The following is a 12,329-nucleotide window of genomic DNA, read 5'->3' as shown; positions in this document are numbered from 1 at the left end:
TTCTATTCAGTGCTACATCATTAGTTTCGCGATCTGCCCATGTAATCTTCTGCATTCTTCCGTAGTATCACATTTGAACAGTTCTTGTCTGATTGTCTGAACGGCGCATCGACCACCTTTATAGTCCATATTCTGTTTTTTTTTTTTTTTTTTGGTCATCAGTCTACTGACTGGTTTGATGCGGCCAGCCACGAATTCCTTTCCTGCGCTAACCTCTTCATCTCAGAGTAGCACTTGCAACCTACGTCCTCAATTATTTGCTTGACGTATTCCATTCTCTGTCTTCCTCTACCGTTTTTGCCCTCTAGAGCTCCCTCTAGTACCATGGAAGTCATTCCCTCATGTCTTAGTAGATGTCCTATCATCCTGTACCTTCTCCTTATCAGTGTTTCCCACATAATCCTTTCCTCTACGATTCTGCGTAGAACCTCCTCATTCCTTACCTTATCAGTCCACCTAATTTTCAACATTCAACTATAGCACCACATCTAAAATGCTTCGATTCTCTTCTGTTCCGGTTTTCCCACAGTCCATGTTTCACTACCATACAATGCTGTACTCCAAACGTACATCCTCAGAAATTTCTTCCTCAAATTAAGGCCGGTATTTGATATTAGTAGACTTCTCTTGGCCAGAAATGCCTTTTTTGCCATAGCGAGTCTGCTTTTGATGTCCTCCTTGCTCTGTCCGTCATTGGTTATTTTACTGCCTAGGTAGCAGAATTCCTTAACTTCATTGACTTCGTGACCATCAATCCTGATGTTAAGTTTCTCGCTGTTCTCATTTCTACTACTACTCATTACCTTCGCCTTTCTCCGATTTAATCTCAAACCGTACTATGTTCTCATTAGACTGTTCATTCCGTTCAGCAGGTCATTTAATTCTTCTTCACTTTCACTCAGGATAGCAACGTCATCAGCGAATCGTATCATTGATATCCTTTCACCTTGTATTTTAATTCCTCTCCTGAACCTTTCTTTTATTTCCATCATTGCTTCCTCGATGTACAGATTGAATGTACAGCCTTGTCCTACACCCTTCTTAATACGAGCACTTCGTTCTTGATCGTCCGCTCTTATTATTCCCTCTTGGTTGTTGTACATATTGTATATGACCCATCTCTAACTATAGCTTACCCCTATTTTTTCAGAATCTCGAACAGGTTGCACCATTTTATATTGTCGAACGCTTTTTCCAGGTCGACAAATCCTATGAAAGTGTCTTGATTTTTCTTTAGCCTTGCTTCCATTAGTAGCCGTAACGTCAGAATTGTCTCTCTCGACCCTTTACTTTTCCTAAAGCCAAACTGATCGTCACCTAGCGCATTCTCAATTTTCTTTTCCATTCTTCTGTATATTATTCTTGTAAGCAGCTTCGATGCAAGAGCTGTTAAACTGATTGTGCGATAATTCTCGCACTTGTCAGCTCTTCCCGTCTTCGGAATTGTGTGGATGATGCTTTTCCGAAAGTCAGATGGTATAGCGCCAGACACATATATTCTACACACCAACGTGAATAGTTGTTTTGTTGCCACTTCCCCCAATGATGTTAGAAATTCTGATGGAATGTTATCTATCCTTTCTGCCTTATTTGACCGTAAGTCCTCCAAAGCTATTTTAAATTCCGATTCTAATACTGGATCCCATATCTCTTCTAAATCGACTCCTGTTTCTTCTTCTATCACTTCAGACAATTCTTCACCCTCACAGAGGCTTTCAATGTATTCTTTCCACCTATCTGCTCTCTCCTCTACATTTAACAGTGGAATTCCCGTTGCACTCGTAATGTTACCACCGTTGCTTTTAATGTCACCAAAGGTTGTTTTGTCTTTCCTGTATGCTGAGTCTGTCCATCCGACAATCATATCTTTTTCGATGTCTTCACATTTTTCCTGCAGCAATTTCGTCTTAGCTTCCCTGCACTTCCTATTTATTTCATTCCTCAGCGACTTGTATTTCTGTATTCCTGATTTTCCCGGAACATGTTTGTACTTCCTCCTTTCATCAATCAACTGAAGTATTTCTTCCGTTACCCATGGTTTCTTCCCAGTTACCTTTTTTGTACTTATGTTTTCCTTCCCAACTTCTGTGATGGCCCTTTTTAGAGATGTCCATTCCTCTTCAACTGTACTGCCTACTGCGCTATTCCTTATTGCTGTATCTATAGCGTTAGAGAACTTCAAACGTATCTCGTCATTCCTCAGTACTTCCGTATCCCACTTTTTTGCGTATTGATTCTTCCTGACTAATATCTTGAACTTCAGCCTACTCTTCATCACTACTATATTGTGATCTGAGTCTATATCTGCTCCTGGGTACGCCTTACAATCCAGTATCTGATTTCGGAATCTCTGTCTGACCACGATGTAATCTAATTGAAATAGTCCCGTATCTCCCGGCCTTTTCCAAGTATACCTCCTCCTCTTGTGATTCTTGAACAGGGTATTCGCTATTACTAGCTGAAACTTGTTACAGAACTCAATTAGTCTTTCTCCTCTTTCATTCCTTGTCCCAAGCCCATATTCTCCTGTAACCTTTTCTTCTACTCCTTACCCTACAACTGCATTCCAGTCGCCCATGACTATTAGATTTTCGTCCTCCTTTACATACTGCATTACCCTTTCAATATCCTCATCCACTTTCTCTATCTGTTCATCTTCAGCTTGCGACGTCGGCATGTATACCTGAACTATCGTTGTCGGTGTTGGTCTGCTGTCGATTCTGATTAGAACAACCCGTTCACAACCCGGTCACTGAACTGTTCACAGTAACACACCCTCTGCCCTACCTTCCTATTAACAACGAATCCTACACCTGTTATACCATTTTCTGCTGCTGCTGATATTACCCGATACTCATCTGACTAGAAATCCTTGTCTTCCTTCCACTTCACTTAAGTGACTCCTACTACATCTATATTGAGCCTTTGCATTTCTGTTTTCAGATTTTCTAGTTTCCCTACCACGTTCAAGCTTCTGACATTCCACGCCCCGACTCGTAGAACGTTATCCTTTCGTAGATGATTCAATCTTTTTCTCATGGTAACCTCCCCATTGGCAGTCCCCTCCCGGAGATCCGAATGGGTGACTATTCCGGAATCTTTTGCCAATATAGAGATCATCATGACAGTTCTTCAATTACAGGCCACACGTCCTGTGGATACACGTTATGTGTTCTTAATGCAGTGGTTTCCATTGCCTTCTGCATCCTCATGTCGTTGATCATTGCTGATTCTTCCGCCTTTAGGGGCAATGTCCCACCCATAGGACAAGAGAGTGCCCTGAACCTCTATCCGCTCCTCCGCCCTCTTTTTCAAGGCCGTTGGTAGGATGAGGCTGACTTCTTATGCCGGAAGTATTCAGCCGCCAATGCTGATAATTTATCAAAATTTAGGCAGTGGCGGGGATCGAAATCGGGACCGAAGACGTTTTGATTATGAATCAAAGACGCTGCCCCTAGACCACTAAATCATGAAAGGCGTTATATAGAGCATAAGACTGTAGAAGCTGAATGAAACGTTTTTGGGTATCAAGAGGGCAAAGTGCGAAGCCTGCAATGACTACCATAGCTTAATATTATCGAAAAAAATCTCACAAACACAAAGAACCTCTCGTCATGTATAAAGGCTATCAGTGGCACCAACGATACTCTCAGAACATTTATGAACGACACAGGGAAAGAAAGTGAAGGTAGCTAAGCAAAAACCGAAATTATTAAGGCAGTTTTAAAATTTTCCTTTACAAGGGAAATGCAGGAGTACTGCCCCAGTTTAATTCTCATACCACTGCAAACGTTAGTGAAATAGCAGCATTGTGAAACAGCTGAAATCGTTAAAACTCAACAAAACTCCACGAGTAAATGGAATCCACGTTAAGTTAGACACTCATATCAGGTTCCGTATTGAATTGGCAGCTCAGTTAGCCAGTATTTTAGCTATAATGTAGGGTACGTCACTCGAACAAGAAACGGTAGCCAGGGATTCGAAGAATGCTCAGTTCACACCCGCCTACATAAAGGGCAACAGAAGTGTTTCATTAAATTACTGTCCAATATCTTCGATATCCATTTGATATCGAGTATTGGAACACATTATGAGCTTAAATGGAATGATATTTTGAACTGAATGACTCTCTCCACGCCAAGCATTGTGAATTCTGAAAACATCCATCACCTGAAACCGAATTCGCTCTTTTTACACACGACGTACTGAAAATCACGAATCAAGGTAGATGCAGTATGGACTTCAGAAACATATTTGACTTAGTATCACGCTCACGCTAATTATCGGAAGTACGTTCGCATGTGGTATGAAGAAGAATTTATGGCTGGGCTGAGGACTCTTCGTAGACAGGACTCTGCAATTTATCGTGGATGGAGAATCATCAACAGAAGCAGAAGTAACTTCATGGGAGTGTTTCGACCCTTTGCTGCTCATGTTGGAAATTAATGATGTTGAAGACAACATTAACAGTAATCTCAGACTTTCTGTATCGGGTGCAGTTATCTATAATCACGTACTCTCTTAAAGAAGCTGCACAAATATTGAGTCACATCTTGATAAAAGTCAAAGAGGTGCAAAGATTGACAACTTCCTTTATTTGTTGTTGAACTCGTGCGTCACATCGGCTTGAATGTCGGTTGTGTCGCCAATGCCTTCGCATTTCATTTCAATATCGGCACTTAGCCGTTTAGTGGTAGGTTTGTGTTGACAACACAAAGTCTCGGTACCCCTGCTGATTTTTTCCCAGAATAAAATTGTCAGCGTTTTGCATTTAAATCAAGTCGCAGCAGCTTCCACTATTCGTTGTTTTCGTTCGTGAGTAAAGATGCGTGAGGCAAACCTCGCACACACTTTCCTTTTGCTCACAACGTCCCGAAGAATATATTGAGCAATTTATTCGAACATGTTGCTCCATTCCGAGTAGTACCACAACAGAATGGACACACTACTGTCGCACGTCCTCTACTTAAACACTGCCTGCTTGCAACTGCCTCGCTCAAAGTACATTTGTTATTTACAGATGGATGGCAGAGCGCAGCATGTCATTCTCAATGGAGAGAAGTCTTCCGAAGTAAGAGTGATTTCAGGTGTGCCGCAGGGGAGTGTCATAGGACCGTTGCTGTTCACAATATACATAAATGACCTTGTGAATGACATCGGAAATTCAATGAGGCTTTTTGCAGATAATGCTGTGGTTTATCGAGAAGTTGTAACAATGGAAAATTGTACTGAAATGCAGGAGGATCTGCACCGAATTGACGTATGGTGCAGGGAATGGCAATTCAATCTCAATGTAGACAAGTGTAATGTGCTGCGAATACATAGATCCCTTATCATTTAGCTACAAAATAGCAGGTCAGCAACTGAAAGCAGATAATTCCATAACTGATCTGGGAGTACGCATTAGGAGTGATTTAAAATGGAATGATCATATAAAATTGATCGTCGGTAAAGCAGATGTCAGACTGAGATACATTGGAAGAATCCTAAGGAAATGCAATCCAAAAACAAAGGAAGTAAGTTACAGTACGCTTGTTCGCCCACTGCTTGAATACTGCTCAGCAGTGTGGGATTCGTACCAGATAGGGTCGATAGCAGAGATAGAGAAGATCCAACGGAGAGCAGCGCGCTTCGTTACAGGATCATTTAGTAATCGCGAAAGCGCTACGGAGATGATAGATAAACTCCAGTGGAAAACTCTGCAGGAGAGACGCTCAGTAGCTCGGTACGGCCTTTTGTTAAAGTTTCGAGAACATACCTTCACCGAAGAGTCAAGCAGTATATTGCTCCCTTCTACGTATATCTTGCGAAGAGACCATGAGGATAAAATCAGAGAGATTAGAGCCCACACAGAAGCATACCGACAATCCTTCTTTCCACGAACAATACGAGACCGGAATAGAAGGGAGAACCGATAGAGGTACTCAGGGTACCCTCCACCACACGCCGTCAGGTGGCTTGCGGAGTATGGATGTACATGTAGATGTAGATGTTAGTTCAAGCTAACACCGTAGTTACTGCAATGACGTCGCTAAAACGTCAGGAATAAAATCAGTGCCGAACTATCTGGATGTACGGTGAATGTAGACATGTTAGCTAGTAGCGGCAGTAAATAAACAGGTATGTAAGGAAGAATCATTAGATTTTATTGTAGTGTTGACGAAGAGGTCATTAAAGGTGGTGCAAAGTTTCAGGTAAGGCAACAACAGAGTAGGGAATCGGCAGTGTCCTCTTCAACATTGTCATCCTGCCATTGCTGTAACCGATTTAGGAGAGCATGAAATGACTAAATAAGAATGTAAGAGGATTTCAATGCCGATCTTTTGGAAAACGCGTACAGTACGTTGTTCACTGACCGTTGCTCTATCACGCTCGGTATTTGTCAAACATGAACGTGTGTGTACGTACACGCACACTTACTACACACACAACCCACACATCGTATTCATGAAGGCAAGAAACGCTAGAGCCATTCTTAATGCACTACGTATTTATGATAATGGGGACCAACCCAGTGGTAGGAAAACACAGGCATATACGACATATTGTTGCGAAAATGTTGTATCGCTTTTCTATCCTCATTTGGCTCTACGTTACTGTGTTTCTCTTCTGTACAATTTAGAATTCTGCTTTTACGCCATAATGGAACATAATGCGAAAGTTCATAGACCAGTGGTTCACAACAAGTGGTCCGCGGACCCCCAGGGGTCCGCGAGCTATGCCAGAGGGGTCCGCAAGATGCTATTAGAATAAAAAATATATTAAATATATTTCGTATGATAACAGATCTTTAGTTTTGGCCGCTTCCTGCATGAGAAGAGCTTTAGCGAACGCTAACTTCTGCGTCTAGCGACTTTCTAGAGCGAACTGATACTAGCAAACTCTAGCGCTAAACTAGAATAAAAGGGGGCAAAACGTTCTGCTGTATGCCGTTAGGCTGCGCGCGCTGCCTCTTTGAAGCTGATAACTGAAAGTCACTTTACACAGAAAATCAGCATTTCAGACGACAATCACCCACTGTTAATTTACTGCCAGTGCTTTCACATACCGTGTTGTTTATAGATTCAATATTCTGTGTCAAAACAGTAGTGTTTGTAAAGCATTGGTTTTCGCGGAAGCTACAGTTCGCGTAGTTAAAAATTGACCGTTGGTTAAAAAAAGGTCCATTAAAACGAGAAAAGCCTACAGATGAAGAGGAAGGTAATGCATTTGATGTTCAAGCAAGTAAGTCAGTGTCTCTCGAACCGAAGTTGTCAGTGTCTATTGAACCTAAATCGTCGGCGTCCCTTGAACCTAACCCTTCCAAGATCGGTATTAAGCTTACTGGAAAAATTAGAAAATATGACTCTGATTACTTGGAAATCGGTTTTACGTTCACTGGACCTGAGAAACAGCCTGAACCTCAATGTGTAATTTGATATGAAAGCCTTTCGAATGAATGTATGAAACCAGCAAAACTCCGGCACTATCCTGAAACAAATCACCCAGAGTATAAAAGTAAGTCATTAGATTTTTTTCAAAAATAAATTAGGAGTGTTGATAACATCTCGTAAAACAATTACCAAACACTGTGGTGCAAATGCAAATGAAAAAGCAACCCTTGCGTCTTACGAGGTCGCTCAGCTTGTTGCTAAATGTGGGAAAAACCACACAATTGCTGAAGAATTTATACTGCCAGCAGCAATAATACTTTGCAAGAGAATGTTAGGTGATGCAGCTGGTAAGGTAATAGGAAATTTCCCGCTCCCAAATACGATTTCTCAAAGACGAATTACTGATATGGAGTTAACATCGAAGAAACATTGCTGGCTAGTCTTTGATGAGTGACATGTACGCTCCAATTGGATGAAAGCACAGACATATCAAAAAAGCTATAATGTTGGTTCTCGCATGATTCTTATGGGAGGACCAAGTGTTGTTTTTTCATGCGAACTACTGCATACAACAGCAGACGATATTTTTACTGCATTAAATAATTATCTCAATGAACACTATGTCACCTGGAAGAAAAGTGTAGGCTTGTCGACGGATGGAAGAAAGTCAATGGCTGGCCAAAAAAAAAAAAAAAAAAAAAAAAAAGAAAATGGGACTTCTAGCTCGTATGAAAGAAGTATCCCCTAAGCTGAAATGGACTCAATGTTGCATTCATCGTGAAGCCTTAGTAGCCAAAAGATTGCCTCATCCCTTGCAAAAGATACTTAACGAAGTAGTTCAAATCATCAACCACATTAAAACTTTACATCTGCAATCCAGATTATTTTCTTTGCTGTGTAAAGGGATCGGCAGTGAGCATGAGCATCATACGGAAGGAAGATGGCTTTCTCGAGGTAGGATCGTGTCAAGATTTTTTGAACTTAGAGACAAGGTCGTGTCTTCCTTCTTGAAACAAAATACAAGAGTTGACAAGGAAAAAATGTAGACATGTTCAAAGTTGAGGATAAGATTAGTGCTATGGTCAAAAAGTGTCAGATCTGGGCGTGAAGGATAGAAAACGAGTCACTAACCAACTTTTCTATCTTAAAACAATTCTTGGAGTCATCAAAGGTGAGTCTGCCTGACCAGATCAAGATCAATGTCCTGACGACAGGTGGATTCGAAATCCCTTCAGCTGTGATGAAATAGACAAAATCCAAGTCCTCACTGAAGAAGAGCAAGATCAAATTGTGGATCTGTCCAGCTGTGGCACGATGATAAACATTTTCATCGGTGATAAAAATACAGACTTCTGGGCATTAGCACGCAAGGACCACAAGAAACTTGGAGATAAGGCAATAAAAGAGATCCTTCCATTTTCAACCACATATCGGTGTGAGCAAGCGTTTCTTCCATGTGTTTCATGAAAAACAAATATAGGAATCGGCTCGACATGCGGTCGGATTTCAGATTGAAAGTTTTAAGTCTGGAACCTAATATTTCAGAAATAATGGACTCAAAGGGCAGACTGAACTCATCTTATTAATAACTGAAAATTAAAACTAACTGTATCCTGATCGAGTACTCTGTTGTAACTGTATTTTTCAAATAAATAATACCTTGAATGAAATTAGTGCTTTTATATTTTTCACACGTCTACTCAATGCAATCTCTAGTACACTTGAAAGACCAATACACTCAGTTTTAATTTTTTCCTGTCATTTTCAGTTCATACTCAATTTTTATTTATTTAAGGAGTTTGTTATACTAAACATCCAGTTTTGAGCGATAATCAAAAATTTAACTATAATAATGATGGTTGAATTGAAAAAGTTTTAAGCTCAATATATTTTCAGTAATGAATATGTCAAGGTTTTCCTAAGTACCAAAAATAGAAAACGTATAAAGAGGCTCTTAATTTTGCTTTTTTAGCTACTTGATACTGTATGACAAGGTACCAATCATGCTCGATGAGGGGATCCTCGAGAAAATTTTGTTGGGAACCCCTGTCTTAGACCATTGATACGTCATATCAGGTAAAGCCGGCCCAGTGCTTTTGCCTGACTTTAGGAAATATGACGAGGTAATTTGTCTAAGTACTTTTATCATTGCACTCGGTAATTGCGAAAAAGGCCAAAATCTAGACTGTACAGAAAAAAAATGCAGTAAAAAATAATGAAATGGCGGTGTATTCTTTCATTTATTTTTTCAAAAAAATACTGTATGACTGTACTGAGAACCATCGATAACTTTTCCCATTATGTCTGTGTCTCCAGCATGCGGGTGCTCGAATCAATCGGCAGCTTTTTTCTTTCTTTTTTTTTTTTTTTTGTCACTGTGAAAACCGTCGTAAGTTGCACAGGAATAACCTGTTCCGTACTGTTTGTCTGTAATCAAATCAGTCACAAATTTAAGTCTTGCGTCACACCTGTTGACTTCCATGACTGGTTCAAAGTAATGCGTACATTTACGACTGATTAGCAAATGGACAAACAGTGGTAAACAGTTGTAAATGTTCTTCCTGTAGAACTTAAAACAGTTTTTCTTAACCGTTATTGTAAAAACATAATTATAGCGGTATACAGTCTTTGTGAGGTTATCAGGAAATACCGGGTGGTTTTAATTACACTTTCTCTATTTAACACGTTCAACGATCAAAAATGGTAGTACTAATTTCGAGGACAAGGGGATGCGAAAAAATGCAGAATCAATTCAACTGAAACACTTTTAATGTGCTGCTGCGGTACATCATAAGCTTACATGACGGTACTATTAATCCTACAAAAGGGGCTCAATATGGCGCCCATCAGTGCTCAGAAAAGTCTGAAAGCGCAGGATTGCATTCTGCACTGCAGAACGAAGTTTGTCCTTAGTCTCTTGATATGCTGTTCTTCAGATCATCATATGTGTGAATGTTCCCCTGGTAAACCCTGTCCTTCATGTAGCCTCACAGTCAGAAATCACAGGGAGTGAGATCAGGCATTTGGAAGCGATCGTCTGATAATTCGGTCGTTTCCAAATGTGTTTCAGAGAAGCAGGCGAACTCCACGGGCGATGTGCGGTCGGCCCCCCATCTTTCATGACAACTGTTGAGTTCAATGCGTCTCTCTCCTGTAGGGCAGGTATTACATGCTGGCGAAGCTTATCTCAGTAGCGCTGGCCAGTCACACAGCAGGTATTTGATCCTCGAGAGCCAACCTGTTCAAAAAAAAAAATGGGCCATTGATGAACGTACCCGTGAAACCACACCGTACGGTGACACGTTCACCATACAGAGGAACTTCGTGCGCAGTTACTGGAGGTGAATATCCCCACACTCGGCAGTTCTGTGTTTACCTCACACGTCAAAGAAAAATGAGCTTCGTCTGTCCATTGGATGATCCAGGGCCAGCCCTCGTTAACTTCAATGCTTGTGAGAAATTTGAGAGCGAGTCAACACGTCGTTGTGCGTCCTGCGGTGCAAGCTGCTGTGCGATATGGATCTTGTACGGATACCGTTTGAGAATGGTTCGAAGCACCATGGAACGTTCATTTGTCGTGACACAACATGCGCACTGCCTCACGATCGTCAAATGCGAGCAGCGTTGCCTGCAATAGCAACAGCGAATCCATCCACCACCTGTGGTGCAACCGGTCGTCGGCCTCTTCCCGGAGCCACGCCCAGTTCTCCCGTTGATTCGAACTTCTTCATTACGCTCCGCCCAGCAGGTGGAGAACGAGGACCCTTCCGTAATCCTTTCAACCGGTGATATTCTTGAAGTGCAGCTGCAGCGTTACAGGTGTTTTGATAATACAGCTTCACCAATAATGCCCTGCTCCCTTTGTCCAAGCTCATGTTGACAAGTGCGTGCGAATGGTAGGATGTGTGAGACTTCAAATCACGATGAGTGATCGCGGCACCTGGTAGTAATAGTTGTAACTGGACGGTGGCGCTGTGATGCGTGGAAATCATGCACCCCATACTCTGTACGTTAATGCTACCAAGTTTAGTACTTGGATGGTAATCTGTTACCGTGTTTTAACGTGTTACATTAATTTTTTTATTAACTTGTGTTCACTTCAACTCTTGTCAGTCGAGTCTTGCAGTTTCTAACGAATGTGGTGTACTACAGATGTCTGACGTACTCACAGCTACAGGCAGTGGACAGCTTACTCCTTTAAATCACCGTTGGAAAATAGTTGGTGCGATGCAAACAACATGACTGATCCTTTTGTCTCGACACTTTAGAAAACCAGTCATAAAATTTTCTAAAATTGCATAAAGAGACTGAATTGGAGATTCAGCTTATACAGTGGGAAACAAACATGTTTTCATATGGCCATCGGCAGAGTAAAGTCAATCTAAACATCTCCTCCTACAGATTGTCAATCCGTTTACACACCTGATAACGTTTGAGATTTTCTTAAGTGAAACTCTAGAAACGTGGAGAGCAATAAGACTGTCAAAATGGTTCAAATGGCTCAGAAAACTATGGGACTTAACATCCGAGTTCATCACTCGCCTAGAACTTAGAACTAATTGAACCTAACTAACCTAAGGACATCACACACATCCATGCCCGAGGCAGGATTCGAAACTGCGACCGTAGCGGTCGCGGGGTTACAGACTGAAGCGCCCAGAACCGCTCGGCCACAGCGGCCGTCTAAGACTGTCAAGTCGATAAATTCTAGATGGAATGCGCAATTAGACTCATATTGATTTACTGATCCAACACTTAGTCATTTTCAGTCACTCGAGACACCACGAAACTGCAGACACTTCTTCGCACTGTTCTCATATCTGCTATCGCGGAATGATTTGACACTTATTTGGTTCCAAAATCTTATTCAGCGTCTTATCAAACCGCTATAGGTTGCTTTCTAAGGTGTACGCAAAATTTTGACAATGCTGTCCAGCTTATTCCAATTTTTAACAA

The sequence above is a fragment of the Schistocerca piceifrons genome, chromosome 3 (assembly GCF_021461385.2).
Source record: "Schistocerca piceifrons isolate TAMUIC-IGC-003096 chromosome 3, iqSchPice1.1, whole genome shotgun sequence".
Taxonomy (NCBI): Eukaryota; Metazoa; Arthropoda; class Insecta; order Orthoptera; family Acrididae; genus Schistocerca; species Schistocerca piceifrons.
The sequence above is the reverse complement of the archived record's forward strand: the minus strand, read 5'-3'. Positions refer to the sequence as shown.